General features: G+C 39.3%; 1 long non-coding RNA gene across 1 annotated transcript in view; it reads right to left on the bottom strand.

The window, feature by feature from the left end:
• Positions 1-2,908: 2,908 nt before the first annotated feature.
• Positions 2,909-22,712, bottom strand: part of LOC138826279 (uncharacterized) — a 100,867-nt gene continuing 81,063 nt past the window's right edge. Inside the window, exon 5 of the long non-coding RNA XR_011371618.1 lies at positions 2,909-4,226. This is a non-coding gene — a long non-coding RNA (uncharacterized lncRNA). The remainder of the gene's footprint in view (positions 4,227-22,712) is intronic.

Here is a 22,712-nt window from a genome sequence, read left to right as displayed (position 1 = left end):
ATAGAGTAGGTTTTATACTGTTGAAAATGAGACAGTTAAGGAAGGGATGCTTATTTAATGTTTTAGTTCCAGGAATTGGAAATATTTAACATTATCTTTGAAAATTGATAGTGAGATAAGTGCATTTACAATTTCAATTCCAACATATAGTCTTTCCCAATAAGTGGTTGTTCATTCTGAATCAGTTTAGAAATGAACCACCATAATATATTTGAACACACAAAAATAATGACCTAACAACTTGCCATGCATGGAATTAAAAAATATGTAACAAGGCTCATGTCTGAAATCCCAGCTGCTCAGGAGGCTGAGATCTGAGGATAGCTGTTTGAAGCCAGCCCAGACAGAAAAAAAATTGTGAAACTCATATTACCAATTAGCCTCCAAAAAAAAAGTAGGAGATTGATGTGTGGATCAAGTGGTAGAGTACAAGCCCTGAGTAATATGGTTCAGGGACAGCACCTGGATCCTATTTCAACCCTCCGTATTCATGCAAAACAATAAATTATGTGACTAAAGCATGTGGTGTATATTAGAGTTCTCATTTCTTATGCCATTCGTAGTATATATAACACAAAATTCAGTTTTGTACAGGTATTAATTATAGTTACTATAGTAGTATCAATTATTATAAACATATTATACATATATTACTTATAGATTACATAACATTAATGATATTATAATATATTATTCCTACATTATTAATAGTAATTATAGTAATATCAGTAAAATAGATATATGTTTTAGAAAAGGGAGTAAGTTTTCTTTGGTATAATGAGGAAGTAACAGTCACAAAAATTTTTCCTTTTAGATTATATTTGTATAATTATTTCTTTTGCATTCAAGATGCTGAATGTTAAAAGCATGTTTTCTTCATATGCACTGGTGTCATTGGCATGGAGTTGTTCTCCTAAAGCATTTACTCCAGGCAGCATAAACAGTGGAAGCTTGAATGATGGTCATTCAGGAATTTCTTTAGAAAATTAACCAATCTTGATTTGATTACTAACAAATTTGTACCCAATACCTTTTTCATTTAAAAAATATTTTCCTTCTATAGCAATTTCATTGCCATTATAGCTATAATTAGAAAAATAATGTAGATTCTTCTGTTCCTTATCTCTTAAAAGGTAATGTGACATTCACAGAACATCCTCAGATAAGCATGATGGAAAACTGGATTTGAATTCTAGGTCTGCAACTGGTCAGTCTCAAGTATTTGGGAAATTTGGTTGGCTTTGCCTGCCTAGTTCTTTAGATAGATAAATAGATTAGATAGATAGATAGATAGATAGATAGATAGATAGATAGATAGATAGATAGATAGATAGATAGATAGGTAGGTAGATAGATAGATAGAGCTATAGATATAATGAAGTATTTAATAAAAAGCACAGAATCTTTTCTCAAGTATGTATATTTACATTTTGAAAAAGTAATATAAAAAGGGTAGACATTATTAAATGTATTTCTTTAAAAAAACGAGTGCATGTCAGGAATAACTTCCCTTCAGCTCATATAAGAAGATGAGTAATTGTATCTTTTGTATGTTTGCCATATGGTATTGCATGAATTTTCAAAAATTCATGTGCATTTTAAATAATGGTATTTATTTCATAGTCACAAACCAAATAATTGGAGTGGATGACCCAAATGTCTTATTTCAGTTTCCTGAATCAGATTCACAAGAGTCTAAATTTCCTAGTTATGAACATTTCTCCATGCAAACTTAACAACATAGAATGGAGTGTGAAGGTAGAGCCTTTATATATATTAGAGTAACATGCACCTACACTAGTCTGCACTCATGAAACACTGATATATTACAATTGTGTTCATATCAGAAATATACTTTAGCTTAAAGTAAAATGAGATGGACTGTATACTCTCAACCAAAGAGCAATGATCACCCACTGCAATTTTTCTCAGTGGGTAAACCCTCCCATGTATTTTACTGACTTAACTTCTATTTTGTGCTTTACAATTATTGGAGAGGTCACATTATGTCTACATACAATGCTGTAGCAGCCTTAGCTGACTTTCAGTTGTACCTCCATTCTTACGATCATGGTCAGCTCTGTAGCTGTAATCACATATTTAGTGGACATTTGATCTTGTCAAACCCTGATTTAAAATCCAGCTTTCACGTCTCATTGTCACAGTGTTAAAGATATCCCTCCTGTAGATTTATTTTATCTCCTTGTATTCCAGACACTGCCTTAGATGTTAGATTTTAAAGTAGAATTTTTGTACATTTTTATTGTAAAAATACTGTACAGAGGGGTCACAGTTAAATGACCAGGGTAATGAGTACATTTCCTATGGAGCATTGTTGCCTCGTCTTTTGTTTTTTCCCCTACGATCCCTTCCCTCCCACCTCCACAGCTACTCCCTCCCTCCCCCTCACCAGTTTTAAAGTTCATTTTCAATGGAGTGTCTTATACATCTCATTGTTACAAAAGGTCAACCTATATCCCTATTTAAGCAGTTACTTAATATCATCTTATATGGTCATATATCCATAGATTTTGACCTTTTCTGCTTCTCCTAGAAAGAAGTAGAAATTTGACTTTGCATTTGATCTGTTGAGGTATAGTGATGCCTGATGAACTGCATATATATATATATATATATATATATATATATATATATACATATACATATATATAAATAATGTTAATAATGTGATATTTTGACATATATTTGTTTAATTTTACAATTGAGGAAGTAAATACATATCACTTACAAAACTTTTCATGCTGGAAGTGGCACAGTAGCTCATGTGGTAGAGCGCTCGCCTTGAGCAGAAGAGCTGAGGGACAGCGCCCAGGCCCAGAGTTCAAGCCCCACAACCGACAAAAAAAAAAAAAAGAAAAAAAGACTTTTCATGCACTTTCGTATTGTTTTATTTTACAATTGAGGAAGCAAATGTACATCATTTACAAAATTGCTTTCATGTACTTTGTTATTGCTTTGTTGTGAACTTCCTAAATGCCAGGCATGGCAGCACATATTCAAACTCCCATCACTTCTGTGGCTGAGACAAGGCTGGAAAGTTCCAGGCCATCTGGGACTACAGAGAAAAAAGAGAAAAAGAACCTTCCAAAGGTTTTATTACATACTTTTTACACTTAGCCATTATGACCACCATAATGGAACTCCACTTCTTCACTAAGGACTCACAGGATGACTGCTGATGATTGGTATCTTGCCAGGTGCTCATATATGTTTGTGTATCTTCTTTGATAAAGTGTGTTTCCACCGTTTGTATTGAGGAGCTCAGAATATCAGTTCTGTCCACAACTCTGGAACAGCAGAGATGAAGGGATACCTGGCCAATGAACTGAGAAATTACAGAGAGGGAAAGGAAAGAGGGACACCAGGGGACCCAAAGGCTCACCACCAGTTTTTGGTGGTCCTGCTTAACAAACTTTTTATCCAACTTAATATAGGGGTGTGGCTAAAGTTATTTGCACAAACTAGGTCATCAATCTATCTTGTGGTTACAACCACTAACATGAGGTATACTTTGTATAAATAGTGACAATTAACTCTCTTACTGTTAGGGAGCAGAAGGGAGGAATACATATTTTAGCCATAAAATATCTTGTCTCATCTCCAAGATCTTACTATTTTAGTGTCCTAACAGCTGTATCTTAAACACACTTAAGGTAGTAACTTATAGCACTATCTTGCCTTGATGATTTGACTTTTCCAGGGTACATATCTCAGCCTTCTGAGTCTTGTTTAAGATGGCTTTCTAATCTTTTATCTCTTTCCAGATCTCACTGCTCAGCTCTAGAATCCCTCACAAGTAATCTTACAGTTGTATATTTTTGGAAAGGATTTTTTTTTCTAGGATAGGCTTCACTTTTTAAACTCTTAAGATTCCCTTTCTCTCCCTGTTCCTGTATCTTCCCCTTTGTGTGTAGGTTGTGACTGTGTGTGTGGGGTGTAGTAATGAGATTTGACTCCAGCCTTGAACTCTTGGTGTTTACACTCATGCCTGATGCTATACCATGTGAGCCAATGTTCCACTAGGCCTTTGACTGATCAATGGAACATCAATGTCTCATGGATTTGGCTACCCCAGCAACCTGTGAGCCATGGTCCTCCAATCTCAGCCTCCTGGGCATTTAGGAATAGGGATGAGCCACTGGTATCCAGATCTATTGCCAAGTGGTTTTTGGTTTTGTATTGTTGTTGTTGTGTTCATCCAAAATCTGTAAGGAAAACAAATCATTTATCATCAGGACTATTCACATAAAATATGCAGTGTTGAAAGATTAATTATGTTTGTCATCCTGTATGATTTTTATCAGTTTACAGATACAGTATGTAATTTGAATTTTTGAATTCTATTGTTGGAAACAGTTGAGTCACATATATAATTTGATTGTTCTTGATTTGGTTTTATAATGTGTTGTTTCAGAACAGAGTGTATTAAGGCTTAATTTTGCACTACTGAAACAAGACTTTTATGATTATTCAATGTCTTGTAAATTATAAGTTAATCATTTCTTGGCATCATGTGAGTGCCCGGTAGTTTCCTGTAGTCTTTCCAAGTGTTTTAGGACACAATGCCAGACACTTTTCTGAAAACATTTGAATTTACTGTTCTGACAAATATGTAAGATTGTACTTTATAAATCTCCTGGGATTTTCACTGTACTTCTCTGTACTCTCCAGTGATAAATTCATGTGACAGTTATGTTGATTTTCTCCCATGTTACATTCATCATTGCATCTTGGGAACTACTAGAATGCACTCCTGTTCTTCAGTCCATTCACGCCTTGGCCTGTATCCCTCTCACAGCAGAGAGCCATAGATTGGGAATATTGGGAATATTTCCTTTGCTGTCTTTATTTTCTAGCAATATATTAATTGAATTCACTCTCTAAAGTCTAATAATGCCTTGAAAATACTGTATTTCCATGGTTTTTTTCTTGTTATTTGGCTTCAGGGAAGAATTTAGGTCAAGCAGATTGCAAACAAGTCTCAATAAATGTTATTCATTAGATAATGTTAACTTGATGGTCTGACTGCCTGCTTCCTTTTCATTGTTTATTTTTCAATGTAGCCGTTTATTGTAGAAAATATTTCTGTGCCTATTTAATATTAATTCCTACTGTATGCAGTAATTAATTTTATTTCAACATCAACTCACAGTACCCTGTGAGTTTCTTCAGGGTATTTTTTTAGGGTACTTCACATTCTTGGATATCTTTTAACCATCAATGCGTCCAATGATAAAGGCATATTGCTTAAATCACCATTTTGATCACAAAAGGAAACCATACTGCAATCTCACTATATGGCAAGCAATTTTCTGGTTTTAAATTATTTTAGATTAAAATTGCTGTTGCAAGAATGAACATTCTGTGTATAATTTTATTATATTTTCCTAATTATTTAGTGTTAGTATATGTTCCAATATAGAAGTATAAAGTTAAAGAATTACTATTACTTTGTTTAGATTAAAATTTCTAAAATGTTCAGAGGAAAATTTCTATTTATTCACAATTTTAAGTCAATAGAGTGTCCATTATGACTAATGGAGAGAGTTTAAATTTTTGTGTTCCTTAAAGGAGTTGCTGGGTAATCAAATCCAGTGATTCATGTGTCAGTCTACTGTGTGCCTATGAGCCTGACGTGGCCTGTTGTTTTATTCTCACTCAATTAGAATAAAGAAAAATTTCAGTAGGAAGAAATTACTTGGTTAGTTTATCCAATATCTCTCATACATACAGAAATAGAATTAATTCTACACTGGCTGAAAATGGTATTCTTGCATTATTTTTATTAGTAGTTGCTGTTTTTTTATAGCCTCTCCCTTCCCCCTTGAACTCCTGCCTCTATCCTATCCCCTCTCACAAGCTCAACTTGACCCACTTCCATTCAGCCCCTCTTTTGAAACCCTGTCCTGCTACACCTGAAATCCCACCCTCAATTAACCTACACCGTAGTAGCCCTGCTATAAACTTTCAAAGCTCTGTTTGCAACCAGCCTCCTTCCTCAAATCCCTGGTCTGCTACTTGGAAATCCCTCTTCCACTCCATCTACTCTTTTCTCTGCCCCAAAGAAACATATCTCCTCCCTCAATACCCAACTTGTTCTACCCAGAACTTCACTTCCATCCGGCTCCTCCCTTGAATCCCCACCCTTATTCTCTGGATGCCCTGCCCCTACCTAACCTAGTCCCTCCAAACCCACCCTTCCCTTTAAGCCTACCCTCAACCAGCCTTCTCCCTCAAGCTCCTTAGAGGCTCCAGGGAACATTTCTCCCCTTTGCCCTTCCCCCACCCCATAACTAGCCTACTCCTACAGCCCAGACAACCCTTTCAAAGCCCTTCCCTGAACTACACTCCTCCCATGAAGCCCTGTCCTGCTACATCAAAATCCATCCGCCACCCTATATTTGCCCTTGAAGCCCTGCTTTGTTTCACTAGAAGCTACTGGCACAGCCCACCTCATCCTTGGAAAGCCCGAGTACTTCACCAGATACCTCCCTACCTTTCCATCTATTCTCTGTAAGTCCTGCCATTCTCCCCCAATAATCCAACCCTCAGCTGAGCTCCTCATCCAACCCCTAGTTGGGGTTCTCTCTGGAATCCACACTCCACTCCACAGGATACCCTGCATATAATTATCCTAAACCCTTGTAGCCTTACCACCTTCTGAAAGCCCCACCTCCAACTAGCCTCATGGCTCCAAGCCCTGCCCTTCTCCACCAGAAAATCCCACCATCCTTGCTCATTCTGGAAGGCCACATTGTTCCACTGGAAACCATTCCACCAGTTGGCCTCCTTCTGGAAGGCTTACCAGGCTTGACTGGAAGCACCTGTCCATCCCTATCCCCTTCTTTGAAGGTTTGTCTTGCCCTACTGGAAACCCTGCCCACAATAGGCTTACTCCTTAGATATCCTGCCTCCTAACACTGAAGTCCCCACTCAATCTTACTCCATCTCTCCAAGTCTTGGCTGGCCTCACCGAAAACCCCACCCTAACTAGTCCTTTGGATCCTCAACGCCCTGTCCTGACAAGGCTCATTCGTCCATTGCTGCCCCCTCCTGCTCTGCCAGAAATCCTTCCATCTTACCACATGCCAGAAAGTATGGGGTTTTCCACCAGAAATGCTGTCCTTTACTAGCCCACTTCTTCATAACACTGCTTCCCTCTCAGAGCCACACCCCTCAATAAGCTTCTCCCCGTCAGCCCAGCCTTCCTCCACCAGAAAGCCTGCATTCCATCAGCCTCTTCCCTCAAATTTCCCACCCTGCTCTACGGGAAATCCCATTTTACATATCCCATGCAGGCCCACAGCGCTCCACCAGTAACCCCTCCTCTAAGTAAACTCTGTGAGAGCTTGAGGGTCCGGGAAGTCCTGCCCCATGCTGATTCCATCTTCATGCACGCCAGGCCACTTGGGGGAGAGGGGTCAAAGGGTGGCTTGGGGGACAGGCCACCAGATGTAGCAACAGGGGTTTCTGGGCAGGGGATGGAAAGAAGGAGATGCCACAAGAGACACATGAGAAGAGACATGGCTCCTGGACCAGAGCTGTGCCCAGCTCTCCTCAGGCTTGAGGAGAATCTGGGATGGCCCGAGGAAGCTGGATCAAGGAGATATCTGGGAAATCCCAGGCTGTCAGAGAAGGCTGGAGGAAGTCCGGTCAGGCAGGGAGACCTGGGGAAGCCCTAGACAGCTGAGAGGACTGCACAGAGTTGAGAGGCCTGTGAGGAGCAGGGAGGCCTGCAGAGAGCTGAGAGGCCTGTGAAATGCGGAGAGGACTACAGAGAGCCCAGAGGTTTGTGAAGAGGTGGAGAGGCCTGTGGAGAGGTAGAGAGGCTTGCAAAGTGGCCAATGGAGAGTGGAGAGGCAAGGCTTGCAAGGAGGAGGAAAAAGGAAAACAACTTGCCCCCTGGAGGTTGCAGTTGCTCCTAATTCTAGTAACCTAGGGCAGGGTTGCAGACACATTAGTAAAACACCTTTGACATCTTTAACTGTGCTTATGTGTATTTTCTCGCTCACAGGTCATTACATCTCCTCGCTTGCAGCCCCATTCTTCTCTTAGCTGGGCCTGAAAACAATATCTTCCCTGGTAATCCTGCCGTTTTCCTCTGAACATGGCTATCTCTGAACTTCCTTCCTAAAGCCTTGTCCTGTTCCACTGGAAACCCCGCCCTACAAATCCAATACTTCCTACCTCCTCCCAAATGTCTCAAAGCCCTACCCAGACTGGCCTCCACTCTCAAAACCCTGCCCTGCTCTACCACAGAGGCTGTGGCAAAGCAAGCTCCTTCCTGGAAAACTCAAGAGGGGTTGACTGGAAATCCCACACCACCTCAACCACGAAGGTCTTACCTAGTAACTGTTTTATTTCAAATGTGATTTTAAGTTGGTATACAATTCATATTACTCAACACGATAAAACAGTTTTACAAAAAGGAAACATCCAACTGTGATAGCTATTAGATGCCTTAGTCTAGTTTGGGGTTATGGTACCAGACAGATACATATTGTGTGAAGGAATTATCTTATATTGTAAAGCTTTCTTTGCAGGTATTATTAATGTTTCATAAGTGATCATTTTATTTCTAGAAAATTTATGCACATTTGTGCCCATTAACTTTAAGAATATTAGTTATTTTGGTTGAGGAAAGAGTATTAGAGTGCAAAATCTGACTTTCACCTCATCTGTTTAATGAATAATTTCAGAGTTCCATTCCATACTATGTACTGGAGTTTTAATAACAGAAGTTCTCTAAATACCAGAATGAACTTTCAGATTCTTCCTTCCACTAAGGTTCCCTTTGGGAAAAAATGAATTGGGATTATACAGCTAAAATGTTAGAAATAAAAAAGTATTATTATATAATTATATAGTTATATAATTATAACAGGTGAAGAACCACCCAATGTGTCTTTCATTTTCTAACAAAAGGAACTTAAGGATATTTAACTATAGACCTTCTGAAGGCTAAAATACAAAAATATAAGATATGCCCTGTGTATTTCTGAAAACAAAACCAAAACAAGGAAAGACAATAATGAAGCAGAAGGGAATTAGGAACGTTGTGTGTGTGTTATATAACTGGAGACTGTAAGAAATACAATGAATCAGGTAAAAATACCTTTGGTCAGAATGTCTGTTTCATTGTAAATCTTACTTTTGTTAACCTCTGACTGAATATTTGTTTCAGCAGTGATATGCCCAGGAGCTGTGTGGTTAGGCAGTTTCATCATTGCAAGATCATCAGAATGCTGGTCTCCCACACACTTTACCATACCTCCTAGATATGCAATCCTGTTGGTCCAACACTTTAAGCCAGTCCTGTGTTTTATCAAAGTATGTATGTTATTGGTTTATTTAGGCTTTATTTTTGTTTATTTAGATGTCCTCTGGTCCAGGAGGAGGCATCAATAACAGTTTGTTAGTGGTGAACACATGTATGTATCCTTGGCTGAAATCTGCTCTTGTTTTATCTAGGCTGCTCCTAGAAATAAATAATGACAATTATATCTAACATGGTACAGTGTCACTATTAACGTCTATCACATGTTGACTATATGTTTTTTATATTTCTTTTTACCACTCTCTCTCTCTTTCTCCCTTCTTCCTTCTTTCTTCCCTCCTTCCTTATCTCCTTTACTTCCTTCCTTCTTTTTTCTTTCTTTCTTTCTTCCTTCCTTCTTTCCTTCCTTATCTCCTTCACTTCTTTCCTTCTTTTTTCTTTCTTTCTTCTTTCTTTCTTTCTTTCTTTCTTTCTTTCTTTCTTTCTTTCTTTCTTTCTTTCTTTCTTTCTTTCTTTCTTTCTTTCTTCCTTTCTCTTTTAATTTTAATTTAGATACGTTGTTTGTTAGACAGATATTCTACAAATAAGGACACATCAACAATCTTTTTTATTTACTGACTTTGCTCATACATTATCAGTTTTGTTGATGGCAAAACAGAGACTAGGCTAAGCTCATTCTTACCTTGGTCTGCCAATTAGCTGGGATCACAGAATGCATTTCAACCTGCCTGGCTTTAGGGAGATATGGAAATCTTATTACCTCCCTTCCCAGACTGATTCTGAATTGTGATCCTCTCAAATTCTACTTCTTCAGTTAACTATGTGACCTTCAATAGCCTGCCCTCTCTATAGGTGATCCAAATGAATGGTTAAAGGCAATAATAGTCTCTTTGTGCCAGTCTTGGGGGTTGAACTCTGGGTCTAGTCAATGTCTCTAGGATCTTTTGGCTTGACACTTGATCCACAGTGACACTTCAGGTGTTTTTCTGTGATTAATTTTGGAGATAAGAGTCACACAGTCTTTCCTGCCCTTGCAGGCTTTGAACAATGATCCTGGGGTCTCTGCACCCTAAGTAACTCGGATTACAGGGGCAAACCACAGTTGCATGCCTGCAATTTGAGTTTAATCACTGGCATAAATATTAAATGTAGGGTAAGATTGAAAATATAATTACAATAGTCAAATATTTTAGAAAGTAATTTTGTTTCTCATTAGTAGCTCATCTTTACCAGAACTAAGGGATTATTTTTCTGTTTGTCATCTTGTATGTCATTTGGAAAATTAAACTTCATGTCTTCAAAGTGGGATAAAGGATTATGAATGGCCTTATGTACCAGCTCACATCTATGATCACTATCAGAAATCAGAGATCAAGAGTATCACACTTTGGACATAATCTGGACAAAAGTTTACAAGTCCCAATCTGCACAAATAAGTGAAGCATGGTGACTCATGCCATTAATCTCAGCAACACAAGAGACATAGGTAGGAGTATCATGGTCCATGCATTGTCCACACAATAAAGAGATTTTAAGATAACCTAAAAGCACAAAAGGCAAGAGGTACCAAAAGATTAGAGTTATAAACAATAAATACATGTAAAATTAAATGCATATTTAAAATCATTAATTTTAATTGGAAATTTGATTTCATACCTATTTCTCCACCATTTTTGTTATTTATGGGCCTGAATTCTAGGCCTAGGTGCTGTCCCTCAGCCCTTCAGCTCAAAGCACCTGCTCTACCACTCGAGCCACAGCGCCATTTTCTTTTTTTTTTCTGCTAATGTGCTGCTAAGGAATCGAACCCAGGGCTTCATGAATGCAAGGCAAGTACTCCACCACTGAACCACCTTCCCAGACCCTATTTCTACACCTTTTATGTCTTCATTAGTTTGCCTTTCTGCTCTTGATTTCACTTCCACATATGATTACTCGATTCCTGGTGTTTATTTTATTGGACTATAAGTTAGTTTTCCTAATAAATTATATAATTTAATTTCTAATATGAATCTATCATATTTCACTCCTTACAATTATGTGCACCAAGTTTACCCAATTGTCTATTGTATATTTATAGATTAATTCTGTCTTCCTCAGGTGAGAGAAAACACACATTCTTACTTTCTTTTGGCTTAACTTAATCTAGTTTTCACCAGGTCTTACCATTTCTTAAAATGATGCAATATCATCCTTTCTAATAGATAAGTAAAATTCCATTTTGTATATATTCCACCTTATCCTGGTTTATTTTTCAACTGAGTGAAAATGTCTAAATGTCATTTCTTGTATTTGGTGTGATCCATCTCTCAATGTAGCATTTAAATTTGCATAACTTTTGTCTTTTTGTGTTTCCATGTGTTTAATGTTTTGCTTTATTCTTTATGCCATTTCTGGCATTTGCGTTAAGGGACTTGCACTCTCCTTTGACATTTTGCACTCAAAGCTGGCATTCTACTACTTGAGCCAAAGTTCCGTTTCTGGATTATTGCTGGTTAATTGGAGATGAGAGTCTTATGAACTTTCTGTCCAGCCTTGCTTCACACATCAGTTCTCAGATATGCATTCAGAATATCTAGGATTATACACAAATGTCAGCCTAACCAGGGAGATTCTCTGTGTTTTACGTTATTCCTGTTATCTTACTGATATTAAGTAAATGGCAGCAACTTGTTATTATTTCCTTAATATTGTGCATGCAAACTATTCTATAACAAAAACTGCCTTTATTCATTCCTTGGCCTGATGCCTTACATTTTTATATATGTCATTATATAAACCATTAGTTCAATATGATACATAAATCTGCTTTTTTTTCTGTCAGTTGTGGGGCTCTCTCATGGACTTTCCTGCTTGGACTGGCTTTGAATTGCGGTCCTCAAATCACAGCCTCCAACGATTATAGGTGTAAGCCACCAGTGCCTGGCTTAGAAGGACTTCTTTTTTTTTTTTTTTACTCTCATTTTGCTTTCTTTTTTTTTTTAATTTAATTTTATTTTATTTGAGAACATACTGTACAGAGGGGTTACAATTACATGGGCAGGATAATGCATACATTTCTTACCAAGCATTGCAGCCTCCTCCTTTGTTTACCCTTCACCTCCCTTCCCAGCCACCCCCCTCCCCCCCACACAATCATACCCCCCTCCCTCCCCCACACCGACATTGTAAAGCTGGTTTTGACATGACATTTTGTACTTCTCATTGTTGCAACAGGTCCACCTGAATCCTTAAACGACTTGTTTGTCCCCATCTCCTCCACATGTTATACTGACATCAAATAAAGTGAAAGCGGGGGTTACACTGTGGGGGAGGGACATACAAAGCAACAAAGAAATAATCTTATAAATGCGTTAGAAACACATGCATGAAAGAAACGAAAACATTAAAATACATATTTAAGGGTTCATTTTCCTAACATCACATTATCTGACCTTTTCCGCTTGACTCATACCCTATACTAGATATTGCAAATAAGGGAAACCATGGGACCTATGTTTCTTTGGGCCTGGCTTACTTCACTTAATATAATTTTTTCCAAACCTTTCCATTTCCTAACAAATGGGGAAATGTCATTCCTTCTGATGGAGGCATAGAATTCCATTGTGTATATATACCACATTTTCTTGATCCATTCATCTACTGAGGGGCATCTGGGTTGGTTCCATATCTTAGCTATGGTAAATAATGCTGCAATAAACATAGTTGTGCTGGTAGCATTTTTCGCAGCCCCCAAGAAGGTGGATAACATGGCAGGAACTCCCAAATACCTCTCAGTCCTATCTCTTAAGGTTAACGGACTGAACTCTCCAATTAAGTGACATAGACTGCCTAGTTGGATTAAAAAACAAGACCCTTCTATCTGCTGCCTGCAGGAGTCACATCTTGCCCGTAAAAACAAACACATTTTCAATGTTAAAGGCTGGAACAAATCTACCAAGCAAATGGCCCTCATAAACAGGCGGGAGTTGCAATCCTAATATCAGATAAAATAGACTTCAAATTAAAATTCGTGAGAAGAGATAAAGAAGGTCAAAATAGCTTTCAAAGGACATGACCCTGTGCTCATTTCCAATCTGTATTGTATAAGCTTTTTTGTCACAAGTCACAGTTTAATCTCCAGCTTTATGACTTGCTTACAAACAAATTATGAGAAAATTTTAAACAAATGCATAAGTAAAGTTGGCCAGGCGCTAGTGGCTCACTCCTGTAATCCTAGCTACTGAGGAGGTGGAGATCTGAGGACCGTGGTTCAAAGCCAGCCCAGGCAGGAAAGGCCATGAGACATTTATCTCCAATAAACCACCAGAAAATTGGAAGTGGCACGGTGGCTCAAGTGGTAGAGCACTAGCCTTTAGATGAAGAGTGGAGGGACAGTGCCCAGGCCCAGAGTTCCAGCCCCATGACAGACAAAAAAGAAAGAGGAGGAGGGCTGGGAAGGTAGCTCAGTGGTAGAGTGGTATCCTTGCATGTATGAGGCCCTGGTTTCAATTTCTCTGCACCACATAAGCAGAAAAAGCCAGAAGTGGCACTGTGCCTCAAGTGGTAGGGTGCTAGCCTTGAGTTGAAGAGCTGAGGGACAGCACCCAGGCCCAGAGTTCAGGCCCCATGAGCGCCAAAAAAAAAAAAGTAGATAGTTGTCTCACCCCCAAGTTTACTCATTACTTACCTTCAATGATAATAAGCTTATCTTGTTTCATTTATAATATACCTCACCTACTCTTCTCCCTCCTTCCCAGTATTATTTTAGAGAAAGTATATGACCATTTTATTCATTAATACTTCAAAATATAGATGTAAAACAATATTACCAAGTGTTGTTTCTCCAGTTTTTTTTTATTGCTCAGTTTTTAGATACTGTCATGTTACTCAGACTAAGTAGTGGAGTAGAAGGGTGCTTTAAGTATTTACAAGTACTCTGTTAGCAAATGGAATATTGTCCCAATTCTTTGCATTCACCAGGTAGCTGATTGACTAATTTTTACTTCATCCTACACAAAAAAGTAGAGGGCATATGGCTTCTTGAATAACACTAGTGACTATCAATAGAACAACCCTGTGTCATTTGTTTTTATCATCCCTTCAGAAAGCTATGGTGAAGGTTTTTGTTTTCCTTCTTATTCTAATGAATTGAACTTCACTAATATTTTACCTGACTAAGCCATTCTTTGTCCAGCATCCTTATGTTCATGTGACCCACGCCCCTGTCTCCCTTACTGTCTCTGTCATGTTGGGTCTTCTTTTTTTTTTTTTGTCTTTGGTTGGTCGTGGGTCCTGAACTCTGGGCCTGCGCACTGTCCCTCAGCTCTTCAGCTCAAGGCTAGCGCTCTACCACTTGAGCCACACCCATTTCTGGCTTTTTCTGTGTATTGGTGATGAGGAATTGAACCCATGGCCTCATGCATACAAGGGAAGCACTCTACTACCACTTAGCCACCTTCCCAGCCTTCCTGTTGGGTCTTCTTGAACCCTCCGTCAAATGCCTTGCACAGCATTAACTATTTGGTACATTTATTTTAAAACAGTAAGTTTCTTCAAAATTAACTCCATAACCCTGTCTGGAGGCCTGAATCCTATGTTTGTAAGCATAGTCTGTAAATCTACATTATAAAGGGAAATCTTTAACATTGTTTAAGCAACAGAAATCTCACAAAAAAATTCTCTATCCCTGCCTTTGTCTCTTCATCTGATAGTGCATATCTTTTAGAAGTCAGCTTCTTCAACTATTGGGTCAAACCTTCCAGAAGGAAAACTTGCAGATATTACTTTTGGGCATAATCTAAACTAATCTGCCAGTTTTGTTTAAGTAGTAGGTTCTTCCCTCTCCTGATACTGGACAAGGGTTTAGTTCACTGCCACAAAGTGGTCTGCTGAATCTGCTCTTCTCATACTTGGGACAAGTATGTGATGTTATTTCATGGTACCATATGTCTGTGGAGTGTCATGAAGTAAATTTTCTAAATGTCCTTTTCCTGGCTTTCTAGAAGAATATCACTGAGAAAGATCATAAGCAGTCCCTGCAGCTCACATTCCATTCACTGTTCACATATTTTAGGTAAGTTTGATTCTCCTCGATTATTGAATAATTCTAACCTCTGTAGTTATTTTTCTTTAATTAGTCCTTCCTTCTGTGCTTTTGGAGTAGTGCTTCTTCTACCCAGAATTTAGAGAGTTTCTCGAGTTCCTACTAGGCATGAGAATGACTAAAATAGTGATAGACTGATACTCTTCTCAAGACCTTAATCCAAGGCCCTTATAAGACAAGGTAGTATTGAACCCAGTGAAAACTTCTTCAGACCTTCAGTCTCTAATTAAATATCAAAGACAAAAACTAAAACCAAAAAAGTTTGGGGTCCTCAGTCTTCAATTACAACAACTGAAAATGCAGAGTAGTAATGTGTAGAAAGAAACATTCCAGGAAGAGAGTATATGGAGACTTACAGTCCCATCAGAAAAGCAGATGGGACTGTAGAGTTCCTTAATGGAGGCACAGACTCTTGAAAGAGGGAGGGAACTGAGCATCTGCTTACAAGTTGGACTATCTGGTCTGGATGACAGATTTAGGGCTATTTGTATAAAATGCTTTCAGAATCAGTTAACGAAGATGATGATAGGTCCTGGAGGTGTTGCATGAAGAACATTTGAAGATACAGGGATTGTTAGCCTGGATTGTTGAGTTACCAGTCATGATATCAGATATATTGAACACTGATATCAAGGTAATTTATGTGCCTGTGCTTTTGGAAGGATATATGGACAGACAGTGGCATAGTCCTAGTTGTAACTACGATTTGTCTTCCTGACCCAGACCCCTCTATTTCATAGAACTGATGCTGACACCTCTCTGTGTTCTTTATTTGAACCTGACCAGGAAAAGCCTCTTCCTACAAACAGGTGTGAGTTTGTGTCCTTTCAGTGATAAAGATCCAGGTGGCCTTATACTTATACCTGAGAAAAGTGACCTTGCTGGCATGAACATTGGTGAAGTCCTAGCTGTCATGAATACCCTCCTTTGTGTGGCTGCTCGAGAGGTACATCCTGTTTTCTTCTCCATTCTTTACCTCATGCTTCTTTAAGAGTATTTGATAAGACATTTATTGTAGGGGTTTTTTGGAGGGTGGGTGGGATTGATGGTACTGAGTTTGAAATCACTGCCTCATTCCTGCTAAGCAAGTGCTCTACCACCTGAGCTGTGCCTCCTAGCCCTTTTTACTCCTGTCATTTTGCGGATAGTGTCTCAGTTTTTGCATGGTCTGGCCTGAGATCCTCCTGGTGCTGGTCTCCAAAGTAACTATAGTGGCAAGAGGTACACCCCAAGCTATCCTTTAAGGTAAGATGTAGTGAACTTTTTTCTGAGTGTTCCTTGAACTACAGCTGCGATTATAGCATGATCTACCATACCTGGCTACAGTCTTAACTTTTTTAGTATTGTTTTTGCCATCACATCAGTTTTCTCTCATATGTCTAGACTATTCTGCCCATCTCTGTGTCCTCCTTAAAATTCTCACTACAAGATCATTGATATGTGCTGTCTTTCCAGTTCACCATATCATTCTGATCTCCATTTTTATTTCTGCCATTTTCTATAATTTCTCTTTCTCTTGTAGCACATCTAAATCCTGCATATTCTTCAATCTCTAAAAACTTCTTCAAGCTCTTACCATTCTCAGTCAAAGCCACTGGGTGAAAACTTCAGGGTTCTCACAAGTTGATAGAAACAGGAGCTCAACATGTTGGAACAAAACTGAAACCTGGCTCTTCAACTGGGCCATTCAACTCTGAAATCTCACTGACTGTCCAAGAGAGTTTCCCATAATCCCTTACCACTGGGACATCAAGTACTTGACCTTTCTTCCCTTTCTCTCATCTGTGATACAGAGGACATTGCATATACAATTAAACTTTCTAGGCCAGAGATTATTGCAGTCACTGAATTATCTTCTTGTAAAAGCAAGCATTTATGGTTATAGGGAGGGAGATAGAGTTACATTAGGAGAAAAAAAAGTAAAAATGGTCTAAATTACACCAAGTCTGAGCTTTTTGCTCATGTCTGTTAGCTCAACAATGCCTACCCAATGCCTGTTGTGTTTGAGGCCCCACGTTAGATACAGAGGATACAATGATAGAGGAACCCAAACAAATGTGTGATTACATAGTTTTGTACATAATTCAGGCTGTCAAAGGATGAGCACAGGTCTAGGGAGAGGGAATGCAACTAGGGAAAAGCATTTTGGAAAAGAATTGCTGAGCTCAGGGAAGGACTTTGAATAGGCTTAAACAAGCAAAGAGGAAGTTAGAGACATTTCAAATGGAGGGAGGTACACCTACAATGGGCCTGTGATAAATGGGAAGGAACAAGTTACTAAAAAGGGGATGATAATGGGTAGATTCTGAACACGAGGTATTCATGGTTTTATTGGCCTTAAGGTGGTAAGACCTAGTTGCACTCTCAAGATAGAAATTGTGGCTAAATTGAGCTGCAGAGTTGAGGGATAGCGCCCAGGCCGAGAGTTCAAGCCCCACAACCAGACCCAAAAAAAAGAAAGAAAGAAATTGTGGCTAAAGATTTGTAACCAGTAACGAACAGGAAGTCATGATTGGGGACTGCCTCACATCAGTCATGGGCATCTTGAGCAAATCTACAAGGAAGGTAACCAGGACAGTAGGAAGGAGTATCAGGAAGAAATTCTGGCAGAGAAAGGGAAAGAACTTAAAGAGGGCCAGAGTTTGCAGAGCCTGAGTTTCAGTGGAGGGGCTTTGCTCTCCAAGTGGTAACTGGGGAGTGATCCAATAGAGACAGTAGAATGGGACTGAAGGAAAAGCAAAGCCACAGCATGAAGGGACTATTTCAAAATGTGGTTCACATACAAAAGAATAGATATGGAGGGACAATAAGTGAAAACAACTCTCTGTAGTATCATTCTTCAGTGTGTGTTCACAGGTTCCTTGTTTTCCTTTCTAGTTATCCCTGTACAATGTGTTGGTTATTGCTTGTTTTTTTTTTTCACCTTGATAGCATACAATCTTCTGTGAAATATTTGATTTGTTTAACAATGTTTTGGAGTTTCATTCATGTGTTGTCACTTGTATTCACTGGTGTACCACAATAGTCTCTTTATGGCATACCATAATTATCTGCTTAACTTGGAGAGGCATATGGGTTGATTCTAGTTTAGAGGAATTAATTAATTACAGACAGTGCTAATATTAGCATATTTCATAGTTTTTTGTTTTGTTTTGTTTTGTTGGTTGTGGGGCTTGAACTCTGGGCTTGGGTGCTGTCCCTCAGCTCTTCAACTCAAGGCTAGCACTCTAACATGTGAGCCACAGTGCCACTTCTGGTTTTCTGGTGGTTTATTGGAGATAAGAGTCTCACAGCCTTTCCTGCCTGGGCTGGCTTTGAACCACAATTCTCAGATCTCAGCCTCCTGAGTAGGTAGGGTTATAGGTGTAAGCCACCAGCATTTGGCACTTCATAGTTCTTCTTCTTCTTCTTTTTCTTTTTTGTTGGTCGTGGGGCTTGAACTCTGGGCTTGGGCACTTTCCCTGTGATCTTCAGCTCAAGGGGAGCACTACCACTGGAGCCACAGTGCCATTGCCGCGGACCGGGTTCTGTCGGGACGACGGAGGATACCTAGGGGAGGAACCTGGAATAGGATGGGGAGATGGCAAACAGACATCTCACACACATTAGGAGTGGATGCTGAGTGCTGAGTGCGATTTAATGCAGAGGATAACAAACTTTTATAGCAAAAAGTCTCCAAAAGAAAGGGCAAAAGGTTACATAATCTTGCTGCAGGGCTTCATTCTTGGGCAGTCACCAGCTGGTTGCCTGAAAGGGCAAAAGGTTACACAACCTTGCTGCAGGGCTTCATCCTTGGGTGGTCACCAACTGGTCGCCTGATAGGCACTTGTTTCCGGCTTTACCTCTATTTTTAAGAAATACAATGGGTTTCGATGATTGTCACCAATTAACCACTACTTTTTTCTATAGAGGCCTTAACTGTCCCATTAAGATCTTTCCTGTTTCTTCTTTAATAGTAAACACCAAGGAGACTTAGATTTGGCAAGTCTCTTAGTAAATGAGGAAGTTCTTTCTCCTAAGTAGTTATCTCAGCAATTGCCATACATTCTTTCTGTTCTAGCTGAGCCTACAGCTTCTTGTAAATTTCTTACAATTCCTTCTGCTGAAGTGACTTTGTGAAACCCCCAATACTTTTATATTTGCTTATGGCTCGTCTACTAGCTTCCATAAGAGGGGTTTCAGGGTAGCACTTAACTCTGGTGAGTTAGTCATATTTTTAAGACACTCATCAGATATTGGAGTCGTCAAACACTCTTAAGAGCTTTGAATAAGGGAAAGTTGACAATGAGTAAGTACAATGAGCAGTAGAAACAGTAAAAGATTAATAGGCACTCGTATGAGGAAAAGATAGGCAGAAACACATATTTTCCAGGGGTTTTGCCAGCCTTTTCCCAGGAGTAGGCCTCTTAGAAGCCCTATTCTCCGAGGTAGACTTCGGTGAAGTCACAAAACTTGGAGATAGGTTTCTGTAAAGCCCCATTCTCTGAGGTAGACTTCGGTGAAGTCCCAAAACTCAGAGATAGGTCTCGAGGCCCCTATCATGGTCTGATAGATGATTTCCCATGCTAAGCAGACTCTACTGGGGTAGGCGTGGCATGCCACTTCTGGTTTTCTGGTGATTTATTGGAGATAAGAGTCTAACGACTTTTCTGCCCAGGCTGGCTTTGAATTGCGATCTTCAGATCTCAGCCTCCTCAGTATCTAGGATTATAGGCCTGAGCCACTGATGCCCGGCTACTTATAATTCTTCTTCTTCTTCTTCTTTATTTTTTTTGTATGTCGTTCATAGGGCCTGAACTCTGGGTCTGGGTGCTGTCCCTCAGCTCTTCAGCTGTAGACTAGCACTCTACCACTTGAGTCTCAGCACTACTTCCAGATTTTTCTGCTTATGTGGTGCTGAGGAATCGAACTGAGGGCCTCAAGCATGCAAGGCAAACACTCTACCACTGATCCACCTTCCCAGTTCCAACTTCATAATTCTTATGTGACAGACCCTATGGAGGTTAGATGCCCCTTCAGAGAAAGTCCAAAGAACAAAGATGACAAAGAGTTACAAAAAGATCATGAATTATTTTCAAGTAGGTTTTTAAAATAAAATAAAAAAGTGAGAAAATCCCATCTTCCCTTCCAACATATAGGCACAATTTTTTTTTCAGGTACACAAAAAATCAGACACAAATTGAATGGGCATTTCTAAAGTTTGGGCTCATTAGTATACAGGTTCATCTTCAACAGACATCTCTAAGCATTTTCAATGGTAGGAAGATTACAAGCTACTTGGCTACTTCTTTCATTTAGAAATTATAAATTCTGTAGTCATTTAGTCAATTCTCCTAACTTAAAATATTATGTTTTCTAAAAACATCCTCCTTATAGAGAGATTCCACACAGTGGTCCAATTTCAATCCTTTGTAAATTACGCTTTTAAAAATTAAAGGTTGGGCTGGGAATGTGGCTTTGTGCTAGAGTGCTTGCCTAGCATCCAGGAAGCCTGCCATTTGATTCCTCATTACCACATATATAGAAAAATCCAGAAATGGTGGTGTGGCTCAAGTGGTAGAGTGCTAGCCATGAGCAAAAGAAGCTGTGGGACAGTGCCCAGGTCCTGAGTTCAAGCCCCAGGACTGGCAAAAGTAAAAAATTTTTAAAAAATTAAAGGTTTCACCAGGTGCTAGATTACAGCTAATCAGATAGCTGAGATCCAAGCCAGTCTGGGCAGGAAAGAATATAATAATTTTTTTTTTTGGATCCGGTCATGGGGCCTGAACTCTGGGCCTGGGTGCTGTCCCTCAGCTCTTCAACTGAAGACTAGTGCTCTACCACTTGAGCCACAGTGCCACTCCCGGCTTTTTCCTTTTTGCTTATGTGGTACTTAGGAATTGAACCCAGGGACTCATGCATGCAAGGCAAGCGCTCTACCACTGAGCCACCTTCACAGCCCAGAATATAATAATTTTTTTTATCTCCAATTAACCACATCTTTTCCCCCCACTCCCCAGAAACGCCAGAATTGGAGATGTGGTTCAAGTAATAGAGCAGTAGTAGCCTCAAGCAAAAAAGCTGAGGGACAGCACTCAGGTCTTTAGCTCATGCTCCAGAACTGCCACCAAAAGAACAAATAAATGCTTCTGTTCTTTTTAGTGATATATATTTACCATTTAAAAACAATATGTAGCTCCTAGTTCTTCAAGTACCTTGACACTGGTCTTTAGCCTGAAATTAGACATGCTTTTCCAAAAATGAAGAGCTAACATTTAGTGAGATCACTGCCCCCAGTCACACAATATCAGTGATATCACAAGCAATGCTGTTTTTGTTGTTGTTATTGTTGTTTAAACCTAATAAAGAGGTCACATGACTATAGCATAACAATTTTTGATGTTTGAATTTATATTTTCATTTTCAAATGAATTGCTCGAAAATGTGATTTTCCTATTGTCCTTCAATGATGGATTATCTTTATTTTTTCCATATTTTATTATCAATTTATGGTACATGGTAGATTTATTTTGACATGTCCATATACTCATACAATGTGGGGGCTGGGAAGGTGGCTCAGTGGTAGAGTGCTTGCGTTGCATGCATGAGGCCCTGGATTTGATTCCTCAGCACCACATAAGCAGAAAAAGCCAGATGTGGCGTTGTGGCACAAGAAGTAGAGAGCTAGCCTTGAGCTGAAGAGCTGAGGAACAGCGCCCAGGCCCAGAGTGCAGGCCCTATGACTGACAAAAACAAAACAAAATAAAACTCATGCAATGTACCTTGATCAAACTCACACCTTCTTTTCAACTCTCCCTCAACTCTGCTAGCGAGAGATTTGATTGAAGACTCAGGAGAAGGGCCCAGAGACAGAAGATTCATTACAAGAAAGAGATGAACAATAGGGTGGGCGTCTTGGGGTGCAGAAGATGTCTTGTGGAGCAAAAAGAATATTTATAGGTTCCACAAAACTGCAGAGCAATAGGGAAGTTTTCCTAACACCATTTTTCTTGGTTCAATTCTGGATTGAAAGCTCTTTCATAACTTTGCCCCATACACATAGTATTTTTTTGTTTTTGCTTTGCCAGTGACCGCTGCTTCTATAGAGATATTTCCTGCCCAAGTTCGGGGAACACCTTATTTGGACATTTCCTGTTTGTCTGTTTCTTTGTAGTGTGAGCTGATGATGCTCAGTGAGGCACCAGGGGAAGTTGGCTCTGTGCTCTTTTTTCTGTTCTGATCTGTGCAAAGTAGCCTGTTCTCCTGGTGCTATCTGCAACTGAAGAGCAAAGATCTGGAGCCAAAGATCTTACTGTGGACCTTATAGAAAAATGTGAGTATCAATACACA

Source organism: Dipodomys merriami, unplaced genomic scaffold, assembly GCF_024711535.1.
Source record: "Dipodomys merriami isolate MVZ:Mamm:240054 unplaced genomic scaffold, mDipMer1.0.p SCAF_1405, whole genome shotgun sequence".
Lineage (NCBI taxonomy): Eukaryota > Metazoa > Chordata > Mammalia > Rodentia > Heteromyidae > Dipodomys > Dipodomys merriami.
The sequence above is the reverse complement of the archived record's forward strand: the minus strand, read 5'-3'. Positions and strand labels throughout refer to the sequence as shown.